Raw genomic sequence first — 21,749 nt, forward strand, 5'->3', positions numbered from 1 at the left:
GTCCTTGTAAAACGTCCCTCTCTGCCCATGCTGCTATTGATGCAGCCCAGGACACGATTGGTTTCTGGGCTGCAAGCGCACACTGTGGGCTCATGCTGAGCTTTTTGTTAACAAGCACCCTCAAGTCCTCCTCAGTGCTGCTCCAGCCCTATCCCCCTCCCCTGCAGCACCCCAGCCCAGCCATCCTCTGTTGCTGCAGGGCTGGGAACAGGGCTCAGACCCTCCTGCACCAGCCCTGTATTATCTCCTTCACCTGTATCCCAGTGCTCCCAGGTGCCCATCACTGGTTGTGCTGGGTTAAAACCCCTGGGTGTGAGCCCCAGCAAGTCTTTGTTCTGTTCTGCTCCTCCTTGTTGCATCCAGGTTTGCTCCTGAGCACACAGAAGCTGTGACTCTGGTCCCTTGTGTGCAGGACTCCTACAGCAGTGACAGAACCCTCCAGTGATGCAGGCTGGTGAGTGCTGCTGCTGTTGTGGAGGCTGTGGGCAGGCGCTTCTCCTGGGGCAGAGCTTAAAAACACCCAAAGTACAAAGAACAAGCGACCAACCAAGGCAATGTGTGGTGGATGCTGTTACAGTTATAGGGGTGGCACCATGGTGTTGGATGAAGGAGTGGTTTTCTCCCTGGCAGCTACAGGGGACCAAGCTTTACATGCATGCAGCTGCCAGTGTGGGACTGCAGGGCCCAGAGTCCAGGGAAGAGGTGCAGGGGGGTGGGGGGGATGATTAAGTGGATTGTGGCACTTGATTTCTCTTGTGTTTGGCCACAAAGGAGGAAATAGATGGGGGGAGGACAAGGAGCTCATGTGAGTTTTGGAGGAGAGTCTGCATGGCTTGCGCATCCCTGAGCACTGCAGGGTTTGCCTGTGCTGGTTGGGTTTAATCCTGTTCTGGGTGGGGATCTCTGCTGTGTCACATTGTGGTGCAGGACTTGGGTCCTTGATGGGTCCGTGCAACTTAAACCAGCATCCCTCCTGCGTGTGAGCTGGGCATTCAGCCTGAACCCCCCATAGCCTGTGCATGGGGACCTGCCCTGGTTTAAGCCCTTTCCCAGCCTGACACTGAGCAGAAAGTGGTGCCCGCTCCGCAGTGCTGGCGCGAGCGCTGCCCGGCAGCCCTGGCCCTCAGCTGCCCCCTGTGCTTGGCCAGCACAGCTCTGCGCAGCCATCTGCTGCCTTGGCTGCCGACCAGCCTGCCCGAGCGCTGCCCCGTGCTGCAGAGCGCTCTGCCCGCATCCCTTCCCTCGCCGCAAGCAGAGGGGCAGCGCTGGGAGACCCCGGCATCGCCCCAGCGTGAGCCGTGCCGTGGGTGCACCCTCCGTGTGTCCCAGTGCGCTGAGACCTGTGTCAAATGCGTTATCGTTGCAGGAAGCAAATGAGGGTTGCTGGGCTTTGGCAGTGAAGCCTGCTCCCAAGTGTGTGTTGGATGTTGGCGTTAAACTTTACGGTGTTCAATGCCTCATTTAAGGGGTGTGATTAAATGTCCTTCTACCTCCTGCTCCTGAGCACATGGGAGCTTAATTTTATCGCCTCACTAGTCACCAGAGTCAGGGCTGGACCGTTTCTGGATAAAAGCCTGTGTGTGCACAAGCTCCTCCAGCCAGTGCTGTCAGAAACCCTCCTGCCTTTCAAAAAGGGAAGGAAAAAACATGATGTACTCCTTGTTGTGAGCAGTTCCTTTTACTGAGGTGCTGCTGTGTCCTGGCAGTGAGAGCCACAGCTATAGCCCATTGGGATGCTCTCTTTGAGATGCTCCGTCCTTACTGCTGCGGGCATGAGGCTCCCATGCATCCCATGCCCGCACCCTGCCATCACCTTCCCATGGCAGCTCACATGTTGAGCCTTCACTCTGTTGGAGCAAACCGGACCATGGCCCCATATCGAGTCCCTGTTTCCCATGTGCATCCATGTGGGATGAGGCTGTGGGGCTCGGAGCGGTGACGTGCAGCCGGCACGGAGCCAGGGCTCCTCGTGCTCAGTGGCTCCCTGGGAGCACTCATTTTGTGGAGCAAGAGAAACAATTCCTAAAAAGGAGCAGTCAGATGGAAAATTGATACCAAATGGTGCTATCAGTCCCTGGAGGAGGAAGGTTTGATCCCCCCGCCCGTGGTTCCTGGGGGTCAGGAGGCAGGCACACAATGCTATTTTGGAGGGATTTTATAATCATTTCTTTTAAAGTTTATTATTTTCCCCTTTTGGAAGTTCATGAGTTTCCCAGACACGAGCTGGCTTCAGATTTGATGCTGATGGCACAGGCTGACGCTTTGGGTGCATGCGATGTCTGCAGGATGAAGAGGGTCTGGGGAGCTGTGCCTGGCCCTGCTCCAGCTCTAAGGCCAGGGACCATCCCCAGCAGCTGATACTGGACCAAGGGCTTTGCCAGCCCCATGTGGTCATTGTCCTCAGGCAGAGGCACTCCTCAGCAGGCCATAGCCACGCTGGGGCTGTCTGCCTGGATCCCTTTCTGCTTCACTGCTCACCCCTGTGACTGCAGATGCTGTTGTTGAGCACCATTTCTTGGGGTATCCAGCTGGATTTCTGGGCTTAATAGCCTCGCTTGTGGCTGCACTGCTCTGTTAAAACCCTACCTCCCTACACAGAACCGTAGAATGGCCCAGCTGCTTTCTGCCTTTTCCATCTGAACCAGTTTCTGGACTGGTTCATGTAGGAAATTGCCTGCTGAGCCCCTGCTGCTATGGACAGGAGGTGCAAACCGTGGGGCTGCGATGTCCTGCTGCACGTAGTGCTGAGCACGAGGCATTGCATGGGGCTGGCAGCCGCTGGGGGGGGGGAGCTGAGCTTCCAGGGAAGGAATTTCCAGCAACTGCAGATCCCATCCCCAAAGACAGCATTTCAAGGAATTACCCTCTCCCTCCCTCCCCGCTGCAGACTTCCTCTGCTTTTCCAAGTACGTCTCTGGCTTGGGGCCATGTGTAGTAACTGGAGCAGAGCAGATCCATGGGAACACTGGGGGCTGGAGGTCGGTGCTGGCCAGGTTCGCAGTGCATGCTCTTATCAAGTGCTCCCAATTAAGATGCTGAGCCCTCGCCTCTTCCTGTCTCCCTTGTGAGCACCACGTTTCCAGTGCTCTGAATGCCATGAGGAGCAGTGAAACCACCTTCAGTGCCAACACAAATAAATGGCAATTAGGAATAGTTCTTTTTTGAGCACTGTTTTAGCAAAGAGCAGTTCCTGGTGTTGGTAACTCAGTCCCTTCGCTTGTGGGACTCTGGCAGGGTTCTCCAGATCCAGATGTGCACAGGGGAGATGCCCTATGGGATCTGTCTCACCTGCATCCCAGATAACCATTTAGCTCGTGTGACCCCGTGGGGATACAGAGACTGAGACGCAGTCCCTGTCTGTCTGCAGAGAGCTGCCAAACAGCCCTGTGTTTGCTCTTCCCTCTTCTCTAGAAGATGCTCTGTGCACAGCATTGTCCTCCATGCCCTGGTGTGGGGATAGATGTGGGGCTCTGGATGAGCTCCTGAGGAGGTGATTCCCTCTCCCAGCAGCCAGGGCTGAAGGCAGGGGTCACATTCCCTCTCCCTGCCTAAGCAGCGCCCTGTGGGTGCATCCCCAGACATACCTGTGGATTTTCTTTAGCCCATAAATACTCCCCTGCCCTCCCCAGTGCCCCCAGCAAATAAATTATCTGAAGCTGCATGTCCCCATTTCAAAGCCTTGTGAAAGAAGCCAGAGGGTTTATCAGCCCTGCCTGGCTGGAGCAGCTCACATACCATCCACCCATTTGCATTTGATCTACTTCATCCTGTGTTAAGTAATCCTTGAAAGCCTCAGTGGGTTGCAGGCCCTCCGCATGCCTGTAAATCACTGGGGCATGTCACCCGCTGTACATGAGCGTGTCCCACCCCTTAGATTGAGCTGAAACACCCCCTGCCCCACAGAGAAACCAGCCCTGTGAAATCAGAAACGCAGCTTGCAGGGCTGGGATTGTCACAGGCAGTGGGGTGGGAGCACGCCTGGGAGGTGCGTATCCATGCAGGACTCAAGCACAGGGCTCTCCTTGAGGGGCAGCTCCCCAGGGGTGCAGTTTGGGGGTGGTTTTGTTGTCCTCCAGCTGCCTGCGTCTGCCTTGGTCTGGACGCTCCTGTCTCACCCCTGCCCGCATCCCCCAGGGCCTCCCTCATTCACCCATTAACCAGGCAGCTAAATGCAGTCATGGCCACATGCACCTTCTGCACCTCTCACACTGTTCTATTTACTTTCCATCACTGGAAGTCTCCTGGGACAGAGCAGGAGCCCTGCCCCATGCAGCATCCCTGCCTCGCCCCCTTGGCCCTGCCGTGCAATAGGGCTTTAAGTCATTGAGCCACGCGCAGTCAGGCTACGGGCTCTTCCCCTTGTAGTAAATCAAAGATCTTTCCCCTCTTCCCCATTGCCTCCCCCCGAAGGTCGCTATTGCTTTGCTGTGGCCTGACTTTAATGGCAAAACAAGAGCAGGTGGAGCAGGCTCTAGGTGCTGTTTAATTGTCTTTCCAGGAAAGGTTTCAGCACAGAAAGTTGAACGCAGCAGCGATCGATTCGCCTGTTGCCTCGTGCATTAGCTCAGCCTGACGCAAGCCCTGTGCCAGGTCCTACATTCAGCACAGTGGGTGGCATCCACCCAAAAGCTGCTGCCAGCCCCAGGGTACTTTTCCCTGGCTAATTGAAGCCTCAAGGACTCGGAGCTCCCCTGCCTGCGGCAGGATGGGTTTTAGCTGCGGAGAACAAATTCCAGGAGAGGATGCTGAAATAAAGCAGATGGGATGATTCTGGAGGTCAGAGCGAGGGAGAGGATGCCCTGCCAGGCACCACATGATGAAAACATCCTTACTGCTCCAGCAGCTGTCAAAAGCCCAAACAGATGAGGCGAGGTGCCCGATGAGTGTGCAGGGATCTCATTTACCTGGTAATTAATGGAAATCGTGAAACAAATCAACACACGCTCCCTGCGGAGAGCTTCATGCTCTGGTTTCAAAGCACTGGTGGAGATCAGGGTATGGCTTGAGTATGAGAGCAGGAAGTGCTGCTGTGAAGCTGAAGCAGGACTTGGTCCCCACCACCCCATCACTGATGCAGCTCCCAGTTATTTGAGGGATGTCCTTACCTACCGGCATGCTCCCCCTTAATGTGTGGCTGTGGGATGCCCAACCCTGCCTGTGCTGTTAGGGCACGGCTAATTGCTCTGTCCCATAGCACACAGGGGACTTGCGGCGCTGTCTGCAACCAGCAAAGATGCCTTGGCTTAAGGCTGCGGAGTAGGAATGAAGATGTTATGATGAGCCCCATCATCTCCCTCTGATCCCGCTCGGCTGAACATGTCACAGCTGATTTTCCTGGTCCAGCCCTCCTGCCACGCTGCACCGGCACCTACCGCCCGTGCACCAGCCCTGCTGTTGATGGGAGCGACCAGAGCTGCCCTTTTGTCTCCTGCTGTAGCGGAAGCTCATCCCAGTACCAAACGCTGTGCCACATTTTCTTGCAAGTTAATGAAGCTGGCTGGGTTTGGATATTAAACCCGCTGTTCTCTGGTGTTTTCCTCTTTCCAGAGCAGCGATGTGCTGCTCTGCAGGGCTCTCGGGGAGGGGGGGAGGCAGGCACGCTTCCTCTGATGCGGGGATTTAAGGATGAGCGAGCGCTTTGGTTCCCACTCTTGTTTATTCCCCGTGTGCAGAATGGTTTTGCAAAACAAAATCTTGCAAGCAATTAATGCCAATCAGACCTGCTGACAGCACAGCCCCGGCTGCTCGGAGCATGGGCTGAGCTCTGCCTGCTCCTGCTGCTTCCAGGGACGGCAACTAACCCCCAGATAGCAAAGGTGAGCACGTAACTCACCCCCTCTGTCTCCTGCCTATAGCTCACAACTGACATAATCCCTGAAGCATGAGGTTTATGATCCCATCCCAAAACTTTATCTGAATGTTAACTATATGCTGAGGTACTGTAAATGCCAAATCCCCTTGGAATCTTGCTGAAAATCTCATTTTTAAACATGCAAACGACCTTCCTGTCTTCCTAACAAGCTCCCTGCTTCTGGGAATTAAAATGAAACCCCCCAAAATGCCACAAACTCCCCCAAAACCCAACCTGCTTGCTGCAATGGAAGTGGGTTAGGTAAGGACCTTGTCCCTCTTCAATGTGCCCATTACAGGCTGGACTTGAGCAGGTGATTGAGCTGCAGTAGTAAAACCTCTCCCAGCTACCCTGACAGGAGAAATTGCAGAAGCTCTGCCTGAGGAATTGGTGGGCTCTTGCTCTCTTTGATATCACTCACATTATAATTAAGAGATAATGTCAATAGAATAAAACATTGTCTCAGGATAATGGTCTCCTGCTGCTACAGGAGTGTCAAAGCCAAGTCAAACCATTTATCAGAAATGAATGTTGAGGCAAGCCTGGGACGTTTGTTTTCCCAGCAAAAGGCATTAATCCTGGGACAACAATGCTCCAGCGCTGTTCTTTCTCCGGTGCCCCGTGATTGATGCCAATGCATCATCGTGCCATGAGTGCGGCTGAGCGATGGGCTCTCCTTGCAGCATCGTTGACCAGGTGAATTTTGACTTGTTGAAATACAAACCAGTGAATGGAGGAGCGCTGGGCTGTGCGTGTGTGTGTCAGCAAGTGTGGTTGTAATTCTCAAGGGGACTAGGGCTGTGTGCGTGCAGGCTTGGGCTGGCCAGGGTGTTTTCTGGGGCTGTGTCTGCCTGCTGCTGCAGGGCTGCTTGTTCATTGACCATCCTGGGTTAATCCTGGAGCCTCCTTCCATCCCCAGCCTGGTTTCATGCTGCTTTGGAGGGGTTTGGGGGCACTCCTCTGGCTCGGTTTGTGCAGGGCTGAGCAGCTTGCTGGCCTTATGCGTGAGTATAAATACTGACAGCCCAGCCCAAGTGAGCACCTGTGTGTCCGGGTCCTTGGGAAGAGGTTGGGGCAGCCTCAGCTCCATCCCTGGCACTGGGAAGGGCCATGGAGCTGGGGAAACCGCTGCTGTCTGATGCAGCACCGGCTGCAATCACTGCAGCCCCCAGGGCTGGGGAGAGGAGCAGTCTCTGCATTCCACCCTCAGTTTGCCTTAGGAGAAGTTGCAAGGTCAACACCTGAAATTAAAGATGTGTAAGTGGCAATTAGGCTTGAAACCAAGTCCCAGGAGGCTGTACAAAAGCCCTTCCAGTTTTTTTCCCCCTCCTGGATCTGTTAGCGGAGAGAATTACACATCTAGCAAACATTTGGGCTGCAGAGGAACACAAGTGCTTTGTACTGTCTCCAAATCAGCTTTTCTGAAGCAGCCGCCGGTACCTTTAGCACAGAAGCTGCCTGTTGGCACAAACACTTTTGGTTCTTGTGAGCCCCCGGCCACGCCAGGGGACGGTTTCCTTTGCCAATAAGATCTCCCTGCCTTTTGGAGCCGGGACAGCATGGTTAAGCTGGAGCATAACTCACTGTATTCCATACACAGGGTGGCTCCAGAAGTACTAATTGGAGCTGGTTTTGATTTCATTGCACGCTCTTGAATTGTCCCCTAGCATAATGCTAGCCTGAAGGGCCCAAATGGGATCAAATCCTTGTGGTAGCAGAGTCCTTACAAGGGATCTGCTCCGTTAACTTGTCCTCTCCTCTCCCTGGGCTGTTAATCCCCCGCTGCAGTACATTGCCTTGTGATGCTGTCAGCAGCTTGGGCACGGGACAAGGATTGGGATGCACGTGGACTTTTGGGCGCAGACTCTGCCTTTTGAAGCTCTGGGTGGTCCTGGTCTGCATGCAGAGTGAGGGGAGCTGCTCCCTTCCCAATAACTCCCAGCTGTGTGTGATAACCTGAGCTGGGTTTGGCAGTGAGGCTGTGTGATGGGGGGGGGGTGCACAGAGCTGATGGGGGGCAGGAGAAATGCCCTTGACAATTAAGCAGTGGCAGTGATTTGCAGAGATGGGGACAGGCAGTGGCTGTGCCAGCGGGGCAATGGTCAGTGCTGTGAGTCTGAAACCACTTGAAATGCCTTCCATGTGCTCCCTGTCCCCAGTGTAATGAGGTGCAGATTCATGCAGGGGGCATGGGAAGCGCTCTCTGTTCATAAGAGGCTGTGACTTTCTGCTGTGGCAGGGCTTTAGGCACACCAGTGTTGTGCTTCCTGGCAGCTTGCACCAGGAAAGCCTCAGAAACATCACCCCTGTGAGCATCGTGTGAACAGGCACAGCACAGGAGTGAGACCAGCTCAGACTAATACAGGAGCAGGGTGGGTGTTGTTGCCTCGCTTGCTCTCCTGGCCTGCGCGCACCTCTCACACCATGCTGCAGCACTGGGAGGCTCAGAATGTGCTGTCTGCCAATCCAGGTGCCTTTTGTGTACGTCTGGCTTAAAAATATAAATGGATTCCTAGATTTAGACACCCAAACCCACGGGTTTAGTGCCTTTGCAAAGGGATAGTGGAGACAGAGAACTGGTTCTCCAGCTGGGATTGAGGACACTGAATCAGGAGCTTACAGCTATAATTAAGCTTTTGTGTAGCGTTGGGCAGGCTGACTAAAAGAGGGTAGGGAAGAAGCTATTCATCTTCTGGGCTAGTGTGAAACTCTGAGGCCAGAGAGCTCCAGCTTGTTTGAAAAGAGACAATTTCCACCATCACCTCCTTGTGCTCAGAGCGTGGGCCCTCAGACCAAGCTCAAATGTAAGATGGGCACTTGAGAGAAAACAGAAGAAAGCCTTGCCCTGTAGCTGCCAACCCCAGCCTGAGGCATAGCGAGCTCCTGCACATGATGTTATCCTGGCAGCCACAGCCATATGGCGAGTTAGCCAGGAAATGATTCACTCCAAATGAGAGATGCTCAAGGGCATCCTGAGACCCCAGGGCGCCCTGTGCTGGGCATTGAAGAAACACAATTGTGTGTCAGGGTCTGTACGTGCAGTCCCTCTCCTGCACCGAGGTCTGTTCCTGCTGCAAACACCAATAAAGATGTCAAGCTGATGCATGTGGGGAAATAAATCACAGCAGTTTTTTCCTGCCCAGAGCATCAAGGCGTCTTCTGGTGCAGCATAAGGGGGAGCAGAGGAGAAGCGGGCTGTGATTGCAGATGTGTGCTGGGCTGTGCTGGGAGCAAAGGCTCCTGCACGCTGTCTGTGCCAGGCACTGATGCTCTCAACCCCTTCCCACAGGCACCGATTGCTGTGGTTCTCCGTGGTCACTCACCCAACCCACCCTGGGCGTTTGGGATGTGACCACATGGTAGAGGGGCCATTTGCCTTGGTGGGCTGCCCATCATCATGGTCTCAGGGCAGATACGAACAGAAGCCTTCACCCGAGAGGCTCTGTGTGCCCTCACCTTTGCTGTGTGCTGCAGGAGGGCCCTGCAGTCAGACATTGCCATTGGCTGGTAGTGGTCAAAGAGGAAAAAAAAATAGTTGGAAAACTTAAAATGATGGAGTGCTTTGAGCCAGCCCTTTGCTGTCGGTGTGAAGCAGCGAGGCCTGATTTAAACAGCCCCTTCAGTAACTGACCTACACCGAACAAATCCATTTACAGTGTCTTGTTTCTCCTCACTGTTTAACTACCAGAGTTCAGGGACGATTCCTTAAATGTTAATGGTGCGGGAATTTGGAAGCTTTCCCAGAGTTGCTAGGGGAGCCGTGCAGGAATATGTCTGCTGTGCTTGTGCAGTTCAATTTCCTGCTGAACATCAGGCGGGCTGTTCTCGCCTACTGCTTTGTAATTAAAGTGCTGACAGACCATCACTCTTTGAGGTCTGTCGTGCTCAGATTCACCCCCTGGGTGAGGTCCGGCTTTGTGCCTAGCTGCAAGGAGGGCAGGGTGTAAAATACATAAAGTCACGGTTCCTGCCTGCTCTCACCCTGCTCCTGCCATCCCACGGCTTGAATAGGGCATCGATCTCTGTACCCTGGACTGACTGATAGAGCCCACAGTCCAAATCTGCATCTCTGCTGCATCCCTTGTGCTACCATCCATGGTGCCCATGGCTCAGGGGCCAGGGTAAGGGTTTGCCTCCATCCCTTCAACAGCTCATTCACAGGGCTCAGGGACAGGAATGTGGAAGGTGATGGTCTCCCACCGTGGCTGTGTGCAAGTCTGGCTGCTGGAGTGAGTTTGAGCCATACGTGAGGGTGTCAGTGCTTTTTAAGAGCCCTTTTACAGAGGAGCGGAGCTGGCTTTGTGCATGCTAAAATGCAGGGTTTCGTCAAAGCTGAGCTCAGCTTTGCGTCAGCCTGAAAGGTCACCGCTTCTCTTCTTCCTGCAGTGGGTGAATTTAAATCACATGGGGCCGGAGGGTGAAGGGTAGAGTCCCCCCCATGGAAATGCAAGGTCTCTTTGTCACACCAGCTTCTGTGCTCACAGCAAGGGGTGGCCATGCCTGGGGCACCCTCCTGCCCATGGGCATCCTGGGGATGCTGTGGTCCATCGGGGGGGATGCTCTGCCAGGATCACCAGCACCTTCTGTCTGCAGTGGGATGGATCCCTGGTTTGGGAGCAGGGAGAGCCACCCCTCAGCACCCGGGGAGCACACTCGCCATGGATGTTGCTGGTGAACAAGGGCTTTAAAAGGAGCCCCCAGCAATTTTGACTCTCAACTTGGATCAGGCTCCTTCCACTGTCTCGTTAAGAACAAGTGCTTGGCCCGAGTTACATGGCAAAGTCTGACATTTTAGAAATGGATGTCTTTTTGTGCTCATAACTTAAGCTGTCTGGTTTATCAGAGACATATGGAAAGTTTATTACATTCTTATTACAGATCCAGCCAAGAGAGCTGACTAATGAAAGAGATTTCATTATTTATTTATTTTTAGTTAAGCCTTGGCACGAGAGACCTCCTCCGAAGGGGATAGCTTTGGGTTGAGAAATAAATCACCAGGAGTTTTTTCCCCCTCTCTGTCCTGAGAGCTCCGCTTGGCAAAAGCTGCAGCGTGTCTGATTTGGGGGTGGAAACTGAGGCGGAAATCAAGGGTTTGCAGGAGATTTATTGTGTTGCCCTGTGATGACCACAGTGGCATCCGGCAGTGTGGCACCCTGGGTGCTGCTGGCTCCCTGCTGCTGTCCTGCCCACAGCACAGATGGGACAAACAGCACACATCCATGGAATACCATCGTTTTGTTGCGTGGAATAAACCGGGGGTCATTATAAGGAACAGGGGCACAATGGTGTTGGGGGCTGGCCGGGTGCGAGGATGCAAACCTGCACTTGGGTTTTGGAGGTCAAGGGAAGCGTTAAACTCTCTGCAGGCTGCTTTGGGTGAGCTCAGCTGGGTGCCAGGTATGAGAGAGTGGAAACACAGCTTCACTCACGCTGGCTGCCCTCCAAGCCCTGCTGCCGGGGGACGTTGCTGTGCTTTGCAGCACACAGAGCTCCCGTACCCATTGTACCCACTGCCCCGGTGCGGTGCAGCATCCACTGCTCAAGCACCCCTTTCCCTAACCCAGGCGCCTGCCTGCGCACTGCTCTGATAGTGTTTTCAGGTTGAAAATGGTGTGTTTCTGTTCTGTTGCTGTGGTTGGGACTCGTGTGTCTGCCCTCTCCTCCCGTTCAGTCCCAGACGTCAGAGGGCGCAACCCCGTGTCTTTCAGAGCTCGGAAGATGCTCCATCCCTTCCAGTGATGCCCTTGGTAACCCCAGTGCAGATCTCCCTTGGTCTCAGCATGAGTTTTGGTTTTTCCTTGTGTAGGAACCACTCATTTCAGCCTTGGGCTCATCTGATTCATGAATTCAGATGGTTGTAACTGATATTACTGTTCGTTTTCCACTACTCAAAATATCCGCCTGTACCTTTCCTCTGCTGTTGTGCAGTTTCTAGTGCCCGCTGGGACGATGACAGCAGCGCTGCAGAATGCAAGTGTTTCGGCTGGGCTGTTATAGTTTTACTGTCTTGCCTTGCATAATGTGGAGATCTTCAGGCCAGCTCCCATGCTTGTCCTGCTTTACAGCTGGCATTGCAAGGCTTGCTGTGCCTCTTGGTGCGTCACCTCATCTGGTGGCTGTTTCCCCTTTACATCTCACGGGCTCTGTGTCACATTTCTACCATCTATAGGCAAAACCTCTTCCCCTGACTCACTACTTGGTGCTTATTCCCCCCTTCAGCCTGCTGACTTTGGCTGTCAGCGTTGTAGGGGGTAGCACTTACAGCACACTTCTCCAGGAGAGGTTTTTCTCTGTAGCACGCTAGGGATGAGCCTTTGCCAGTCTTTCTCCTTTGCTCTTTACTTCTACATCTGCTTTTGTGCGACACAAGAGGTGCATTTCCCTGTGGACCCTGGTCAAACCATCTCTCCTCTAGGCTCTGCTTCTTCCCTGGGTCTCTGTGAGCCACGTTCACCGGCTTTGAACACATTTGTAGGTCTTGGCAGAGCAGGAGCTTGCCTGCAGAGGTGCTCCATGAGCCAGGGATGAATTTTACACCATGTTATCTCTGCAGCCCTTCTCCTTATGGCTCCAACCCTGGGCACTGGCTGAGCCTGAGGTTGCTCTGCTCTGTTCCTCACCCCTGCTCCTCCTCTACAGCAGCTTCGCGCATCTCTCAGACTTGGATGCTCACAACAGCAGCCATCTGGTGCGTTTTAGCAATACAAAGAGCTATTGTTTGCTCCGGAATCGTGTTCTGGCGGAGGTAGCTCTGCTTCTGGAGCACTCTGCGGGTTTGCCAAGGGTCCTTCTGCTCTGCTGGCAAGTGCAGGTGCGTTTGGAGCAGCCTTTGTCCCCGACAGAGGCACTGCTCGGATTTTACTTGTTTTTCCTTGTCTAATCACAATCCTGAAGTTTCCCACAGTGAGAAGTGCCCCCATCCTTTGGCAGGGACAGGATCTGGGGCTGTCTTTTCATGGGTGCCATGTTCCGAGCTTTGCGCTTGAAGTCTTTTCTAGCATTAAATCTCTTCAAGTCCTTTAGCATCAAACCCTTCCTCAAAGTCAGGGTCTCGGTCAGGATGCGATGCTCAAAGCGACATCAATGGGTTTAAAGCAGAGCTCCGCGGCCAGCTGGGGACACCGGTGCATGACAAATGCGGCTCTTTGCATTTCCCCCTGCAAACGAGCCCGTCGCTGCCAGCCCAATTTGGGAGAGAGCCGCCTGTGGAGCAGGGTGACTCAGAGGAATTCATCTCTCCAGCCGGGCGCTGTGTCTGGCTGCGGCAGCCGCTCGCAGGTTTCATTTGTAAATGCTGACACATGGCATTTCCTCACCGTCTCGTTGGGAAGGGCGGCGTGTCTGCCGGCACTTCCAATTTGTCACTGTCAGGGCTGGCCCCATCTCCTGCTCGTCTCCCAAATGCCTTCTGATGGGTGCTGGGGAGGTTATTGGCACGTAATTTATCATTTGGTATTACCCAGAAGGGATTTCTTCTACAAACATCCCCCAAATGATTACCCAGGTTATGTGAGGAGGCTCTTCCCTTCACCTGCAGACATCCCTCTGGGTGTCTGCTCGGTGCTTTGCTATAGGGCTGGGGAGGAAAACTGCCCTTGATGAGATGTTTTCTTCACTGAAAAGCCTTGATTAATAACCAGCTGAGGCTGCCCGAATGCAGCACCTTCCTACAGCTGTGCTGCTGCAGAAGATGCTGCAGTAGGGATTTTTCTCAGGACACCATGTTCCCATTGGCATTTCTGGTCACGCAGCTGGAGAAATCATTTCCCCAGTCCTTATTCCTTTCTATGGAGAAAGGATTTAGGGGCGAATAAAAGCCACCAAGGAGCCTGGACACTCCTGGATGGTGCAAGGGGGGTGGTACTGGAGTGCTGTCCCCCTGGGAATAGAGGTCTTCTGCATTGCTTAGCACGGTGGTGACATCTTGCCCTTGCAGATGAGTGCTGGATGCAATGGAGACATTGCATGGCACACATGGGGAAGCAAACCTGTCCCCAAAGGCTGGCACAGCGATGGGCACGTGGGCTTATGTCCTGGTTCAGACCCCTCCAGTGCAGAGGAAAGGGACCTGATGGTCCCCAGCTCCCACTGGTGTTCAGCAGGACCCAGATGCTGCAGGAGAACCACATGCGATATGGGACAGGAGGAGGCAGTTGACTTCCATACAGCCTTCCCCAAATCACAGCCAAAGCTGGGATGCGGCAGCTGCTTCTGGGGCTAAACCACAGGACTTCTCCAAAGAGGCATGGCACAAATGCCTTTGCATGTGTGTAATGAGCAAAGCAGATGTGCAGGGTGGTGTATGCTCCCCAGCTCAGCCCCTCTGCCTGTCTTTGCCACCGCAGGCTCCTTGCTGCGCCATGCAATGGGTTAAACCCCGGTTGGCCTGACTCACACAGCGCAGCTTTTCTGGGAAGCTGGCTCCTGGTTTTACAGTTCTGCTTTATTAGAGACATGAAAGTGATTTTTGTTGCTGTTCCTGGTTTGTGAGCCAGCCTTCCAAGGACTCGGTTACACAGACTGGGCAAGGACCTGCTGGTATCTCATGGAAAACTGTGGAAAACCCCTTCCCTTCGGAGCCCGTTCCACAGCTGGGCAGTACTTCTGTTATTTTGATTGAAATGTGATTGTGGAAAAGAACAGTTAGTGAAGGTCTTAGGGGCCTGTGGTCATTGCTGCCTGCCTTGGCTGGACATCCTCATCCCTCCATGATGTGGCAGGAGCAGCTGGGGAAGTCACTGCGGTGTTGTCAGTGTTGGATGATGCCTTTAGGGTCAGAGAGCATGAATTTATGGGAGTTATGCTGGAGAATCATCTCAGGAAAGTGCAATATGGGTGGAAAAGGGATGTTTAACCACTGAGAACAGGGCAGTGCTCCTGCTGCAAGCAATGCTGGGCACAGCTCTCCATCTTGCCCCATGTTCTCTCTCCAACTGGGTTTTGTCTCTCTAATGAGGTCCCTGGGGTGGGGGCTTGCTGTTCCCTAGGGACATTGCATAGAGGCCCTGGTCCCAGCTCAGGGAAGGGGCGATGCAACGCAGGTACCTCCTAACCAGGCATCCCAGCAGTGGTCAGGCACCTTCTCCAGCAGACATCCTTGCTGGGCTGGTCCTTCCCAATCTCAGGCTGTTTGAGAGACAGTGTTGTATCTGCAGCCATCTCTGAATCACTGTGAAACGGTGCCAGCTCCCCTTCCTGCCCTCTGCAGCTGAACACAGCAGGGGACCCTGCCTGACACACAAGCGATGCTCTCGGTGCCATGGGGTTGGTTCCCATCAGTAAGCGTGCAGGGTCAATGACATCTTGGATTTCTTTCTTCATAGCAAAAGGATTGTGTAGTCAAGAGTCACTGCTCAAATGCCACCTTTCCCTGTGGCCCCTGAGCTTCCTAATACAGATACTCCCCTAAATTATTCCCTGCCAGCTTCCTGGTTTCCGAAAGCAAACCATAGGCACAGGGTGGCTTCCCGAGAGGCAGGAGGTCTCAGCCCCAGCTTCATTTCACTGCTGTTTCCCAAGGCTGCAGGGGTGGGGAGCCAAGCCCTTTATCAGCTCCTGTACACCAGGAAATTTTGTAAGTGTCTGAGAAGACCCTGAGGCTATATAAGAGTTCAACTGGTGATTCATTTCCTTCCCATCCAGGGATAGGCTAATTTGAGAGTATGCGCTGAACATTAATTACCTTCCTTGCCACAGTTCCTATTCAGGCATCCTTTCCCAGATGACTTTCTGCTCACTCAGGTCCAAGGCCATAAAAGCTCCCCTATTAGGAAAGGAAATATTTTACATCAGGTTTGTACTGTACGCCTGAGGTCATCACAAGTACAGCTCCAGTGGCAGAAATACACACTGTGCTCTCCTCCCAGCGTGAAAAATGAATCAATAACTCATCGATTTAAATTAAAATGTCTGCCTTGCCAAATGCCTCCCAGCACTAACGCTCACAGCCCCCGGGCCTGGGGACTGGAAACCCGCTGCCCCTGGAAAGAGTGCAGGGATCCATCTCTGCTAACGGCGCACGATTGCTGACACCCAGGAAAAAAAAGCCATTCTCCCTTCCCCTGCAAGGATCCCACAAGGTGAACTTCTGGATATTGCCTCTCCTGGCCCGTGGATCATGTATCTCGCAGGCGGTGCTCGATACATCTGACTTCTGCACGAGGTAATTAAGAGTAAATATGGGAATCCAGGCAGAACTGCTGCCCTGTGCGGGACTGTAACTGCGTGGAGCTGCCTCTTTGTGATGGGGATGATGCAGGGGGATGTACGGCTCAGCGAAACCCTGTTGGTCCCCTTGCCTCTTGCTGTGTCCTGCTGGTGCCCGGTGCATTCCCACCTCCCTCCCAACAGTGGGAGTATCACACGTTTTCCATAATTCATTGGGTTGTTTGGTGCTCTCATGTACCTGTGTGTACTGCCAGCTCTGCATGGTGAAATGAGCCCCGATCCACGTAGCTGAGCCTGGACAAGGTTATTACCTCTGGTCTGGAGGGGGAAGGAGGCCACACTTGTGGTGTCTTGGGTATCTGGGGATAACATTGACTTCCATTGAAAACATCTGAGCATTCCTCTCCACTCAAACCTCTTCTTGTGAATTAACTAAAAAGTCTCTGTATTAGCGAACACATTTGTGGTCATTAGCAAACAGTTAACTAACTAATGTTAAAGATTGATGGTGCTGGCAGCAGGGAAAGTACAGTCTTTGGAGAGTTTTCTTGCAGATGATCTGGAAGTAAGGTTTGTTCTAGCCTCGGGGAAACATGAAGGAAATGCATTTAATGACCACGAACTGGATGTGCTGATAGTCTCAATAAGACATTTAATGCTTGCTTGCAATTTTAGCAGTTGGAAACGTCCAATAGCCTTAATAGCAGTGTGTGGGTTGCATGTCCTCTCTACCCCTCGGCTGCTTTGCTGTGGGATCTGCCATCTCCAAGCAGCTCATGGGGCCCCAGGGGAAGGATTTCCTCCTCTTACCTGTTAGGGAAAAGCTGTGATGTGCCCGAGACTCTTGTTTTCCAGATTTGGTTATAAACCCCTGCTAGTCTCTAACCGTGACGTGTATTATGGTCTCGGTTTCACAGCTAGAATAATGTTTAGGTTGGCAATGAAAGCCCTGAGTGTGCTTGCAGAGGGAAAGGCACTTGCTGCACTTGCTAGGAATTGCTTTCAGACGCTCTGGTCTTTATTTCTCCTCTGGGCAACCCCGCTCCACCCTCACTGATAGGTCACTGCAGTGTTTCCCCGGCATGGCTGAGGCTCAGGGCTGTGTTACAGGCTTGGATGAGACATGTGAGATGGGCAGAAGGTGTGGGACGGTGTCTCCTCCAGACCTACTCTCTTTGGGCATCCTGGCATGGGCTGCCTGGAGCTGTCAGGCTGGGTGCAAGCCGCATATGGGCTATTAAATCCCTGCTTCTGACTTTTTTCCCCTCAAAACCATGTGCGAGTAAGAGCACTGAGGCAAATAATGAACAGATCTGGGTCCAGAGAAGCCGTAGATGGCCCTAAATGATGGAAGAAGACGATTTCCCCAGCAGAGCTGCAGGCCCCTGGCAGTGATTAGTGCCTGAGCAGAAATGCATCCCTTAGCTCCTATTATTCAAACATAAGAGACTTGAGCAAGTGCACAGAATTTTGTTTGCTGTATATATTCTCTCCCTCATTGGAAGGAGCCATTATTTACACATGCAAGTGCTTGTGGTGTGTGTGGGAGCTTCCTTGCCTGCTCCTGGACCCACACAGAATATAAATGACCATGTTTCTCCTTGGTAGCAATGACTCCATCCGAGGGCTCTCTTCCCTGCATGTGAACTCTTAATTATAGGATACATTTATATCATTAAGGTTTATCTGTTGTCCTTTCCTTCCTCCTGTTAAATCGCTAATGCCTCTCACACAGATTGATTCCCCTCCTTTTCCATGGAGGCAGCCATGCAGGAAGGACGCCTGTCACTGGTGAGAGTGGGATTGTGCAGGGCTGTGATCCTGGAGGATGACACAGTGTAGCTGAGCGGCTGATGGGATGCAGCATTGACGCTCTTGGCTCGTTGCCTGCCAAAAATGCGGTGACAAAGGGAGATGCAGTGGTCCTCCGGATGAGCAAACGTGCTGCATGTGGGCAAGGGGCTTTGGTGTGAGCCCCAGCACTGCTCACTGTTGCTTTCCCTTCCCTTAATGAAGAGGTGTTTCGTGGGCCTGGGCACGCGCCTGGCTCCGGCAGATTATTACATATCCGATGTGCTCGCCAGGGAGGATGCCTGCAGGGATGTGCAGTGGGAAGGGCTCCTCTCCCCTCAGCTGCAATTAAGCTCTTGTCCTCCTGAAGCCGCCGGGGTGCTGGGGGAGATGGACAGCATTCCCAACAGTCCCCCGGCTGCTCCTTAAGCAATCTGTATTTGAACTACCCTTTAATTGGCATAAGCCCTGGTAAAGGCTGATTCCCCATCCTCCTGGGACGGGGCTGGCCCATGGGAGGCTGCCGTGGAGGCTTGTCCTTACTGCTGGAGGCTGAATCCTCCTTTTCTATGGCAATCAAAGGGCTTTCCATGCCTTCATTTAGAGGCGCCTGCTTTCTGATGTGTCACGAGAGGGCTGTGTTTCTGCAGAGGTCCGAGGGCTAACGTGCTCCCCAGCACTGGCGTGGGTTTGGGATGTCTGTGTTTGTACGGTGCCTGTTCATCTGGAACTGCAAACGAGGGTTTCCTGGGTTTGGAGAACTTGTCCGTGTGTCTCTGCCTCCTTCTCCTTCTCCTTCCTAAACTGCTGATGGTGGATTTCTGCCGTGCCTGAAAACCCCTTCACATAAAAACATTAAAGGGAACAAATTATTTAAGAGCTGGGAGCATGGGTGGGAGAGGAGGCAGAAGGCCAGGTCTGCGTTTTTTGGCCATGAAGCTGCAAATCATGTTTAATATAGCAGGTGATATCTCCAACCTCCCCACAAGTTCGGGGCAAGAGCCAAGAAACAGAGAAGCTGGTTCTTGTCAAGACTGACTTACTTTTACTAGATGCTAGATTTAAATGTGCTCCTTTAAATGTGTGGCTTGAGCTCCATGGGCATTTGATGGGTGAGTTGCTGCTGTTGCAGGAGATGTGTCCAAGGGAGATGGCAGTCAAGAGGCAGGTGCTGCTTCTCCTTTACTCCCTTTCTGTGCTATGGGAAGGACACGATGCCTGTTCCCCTCCCTGGGCTAGGTGAGAAGAGCTCCAGGGGACCCTGGATGTTCTTTCACGGTCCTTCCCTGGGCTGCAAGCACCATATTGGGTCTTGGAAACACCAAGTCTGGGTGTTTCCCCATCCCCAGGGTCTGTGTGACAGGGAAAAACCTTTGGAACAGCTCTTTGGATCACTGGAGGTTTAAAAACCACCAGACTAAAAGCCCTCCAATCCCGTTTCCTGATGTATCTCCTTCACTCCCCTGGTCTTTGGGTCTGGGCTGAGCTTGACACAACCAGCAGGTCAGTGCCTCAGGCCAGCCCCCTCCATGAAGCCAAAGGCAAAAGGCTTTGGATATGTGCAGGTTTCTCAGCAAGTTTCAGATGTGTTTGTGAGAGCAGAGAGCCCGCGGGTGCCGTTGCTGGAAGGGCGTTGTGCCATGGTCCTTGGTGTGGGTACAGGTGACATGAAGCAATGGTGTCCAGCACCAGCCAGGCCTCCCAAGGCAGATGGTTGAACCCTGTGTATCTTCAGGCCCTGACAGCATTTTTGCTCCTAGAACGATCATAAAACCTTCAGCACAAAAATGTTTGTGTGTGTTAATAGATGGAGATGGGGTTGTTACGTGGCTGCTCTTCCGAGCAGCACAGTGAACGGGCTGACCGGGGAGCCCTGCTTAGCTCTCCTTGAGAGCTGCTCTGTCAGATCGCTGCCTGTCCTTACACTTACACTACAGAAAGCCTCTTGCTACAACCAGCTCGTAGCTCCTTTAAATGTTTTGGCACCGGAGTCTGCCGAGCTCTCCATGTATCATCATTTCTACACATTTCCTCCATCCATAATTCCATGTACTATTGCACCTGAGTGCCAAGGTTGCTTAAAATATTCCTGCTTGGCACATGTGCAGCTTACAGCTTGAGAGATGGGAATGTTCCAGGGATGATGGGGATACGGCAGAAGGCACACGGAGCAGAGGGAGGAAGCCCAACGCGTCAACCTCCAGACTTTCCATCCGGAGCCGTGCTTGGGGCTTTTCTAGGCCTTGCTAATTGGAGGGAAGGGATGTTTCCTTACCATCCCCAAGGCCTGAATTCAGCCCCTGCCTTCCTCCCTTATCCTCAGCTGATGGGGAAGCATGAGGTCAGAGGTATCCTCTTAAATCCAGTGTGCTGGCTCTTACTGCCTTTTCCCCACCATTTGGAGCAGGCAGAAGGGAAGGCTGGAGTGCTCATGCTTCAGTTTGCATCTTGCTGTGCCTTTGCTGTGCCTAAACCTCACAAGTTCTTATCCCCATCGTAATCCTTTTCCTTATTCAGAGCAAGTTTTTCATCTCGGAGCCTGTACTTGGTGGTCCATGGATGCTCCAGTGTCAATTCGGGCTTATTTACACCACTGGGACATGCTAAAGCAGTTGTTTTTCTTAGGAACTCAGAGCAAAAACTCCTTCCAGGAGCTGATTACCCCTATTTAAACCACAGTGCTAAAAGCCAGGCTGGGACCACTTAAACCAGTGCCAATCACTTTAACATTCTCCATGGGCTCTGCTTTGGCAATGCCTCAGGCTCCATCCTGGAGCAGCAGTGACCAGAGATGCGGAGTGCTGATGCACGATGCACATGTTGTCTCTGCCACATTGTCCCTGCCATCTTCTGTGGTTCCAGCATGGCATTCCTGGCACTTGCTGCAATGCCATGGTTCCAGTTCTTGGCCAGGGTACCCAAGGGCTTGGAGGGCTTTTCCTAGGCTGAGAGCTCTGCTCACCGTCCCTCTGCTGCTCCACCTCACTCAGCCCCATATTTGCAGTTTAACTAGGTTTGGTTTTAGCACTGACAGATTAACTTTTCTTGCTGCTCTCAGGGATCCATGGAATTTGGTGATCGCAGCAGCTGAGCGAGGAGCTGGGGGAAGTGAGAGTTAAAGATGATTAAAAAGTGGCGGTGGGAGCAGCTCCAGCGCTGATGCGCGGATGAGGCAAAACCCCTGAGAGAGGTTCAGGCATTTCCTCTGTGCAGCCGGGAGCAGGAGCTGGGCCCTCTGCTTTTTAAATCACTTTATTGTGGAAATGACCTAAATTGGAGTCACAATCCCACAAGGTGCAGCGTGGGGAGAGGAAGAGAGCTCATGCCAAGAGGCCACGGTGAGGGGCAGCCCTCCTTTGGGAGGACACAAGCCAGGATGGAGAGGGATGAGGAGCAGCACAGGCTCGCAGCTGGGGTGACCCCATACGGGGCAGGATCTGACCCTGTGCTACTCTGCAGTGAGCGTCTCCCATTTCCAGGCGTTCCCAGGTGGCTTTCTTCCCTTTCCCTAGAACCTGTGCTTTCCCTTGCCATCATCAATCATTCCGGCTGGGGATGGGAACTTTATCTTCACTTTTGTCCTTGAAGAAGATGTCATTGCTCCTGCTTTAATGCAGGAACATTGTCTTCTGCTTGCCAGCACTTGCTGTTCCTGCAGAGCCTCCTTTGTGACAGTCACTGCTGCAATAGGCTTTTATCTCTTCTTAATTCCCTGAGCCTCAGCCTAGGAACACGGGAGCTGCTTTGGGGCACGGGCAATCTCAGTCACCACACAAAGCCTGTGCTTGGGGTAGTTCATTTGGCAGCTGAGGTCTGGTCATCTCTGCTTCCAATGAGATCCAAAACCCCATGTGAGTGTGTTCCTGAGGGTGTTGAGTGGTGGTGACCTTCACACCCCAGGTCACCGCTTAACCTTCATCTAAGGGAAATAACCTGCTTC

The 21,749-nt window shown here is 53.0% G+C and overlaps 1 long non-coding RNA gene across 1 annotated transcript in view; it reads left to right on the forward strand.

Annotated features, from left to right (window-relative positions):
• Window positions 1–320: 320 nt before the first annotated feature.
• The window catches only part of LOC133275925 (uncharacterized), a 58,461-nt gene continuing 37,032 nt past the window's right edge, over window positions 321–21,749 (forward strand). Inside the window, exon 1 of the long non-coding RNA XR_009745734.1 lies at window positions 321–454. This is a non-coding gene — a long non-coding RNA (uncharacterized LOC133275925). The remainder of the gene's footprint in view (window positions 455–21,749) is intronic.

Source organism: Pezoporus flaviventris, unplaced genomic scaffold (assembly GCF_033815535.1).
Source record: "Pezoporus flaviventris isolate CSIRO_AGI_PZ_B2104156 unplaced genomic scaffold, CSIRO_AGI_Pfla_v1 ptg000041l, whole genome shotgun sequence".
Classification (NCBI taxonomy): domain Eukaryota; kingdom Metazoa; phylum Chordata; class Aves; order Psittaciformes; family Psittacidae; genus Pezoporus; species Pezoporus flaviventris.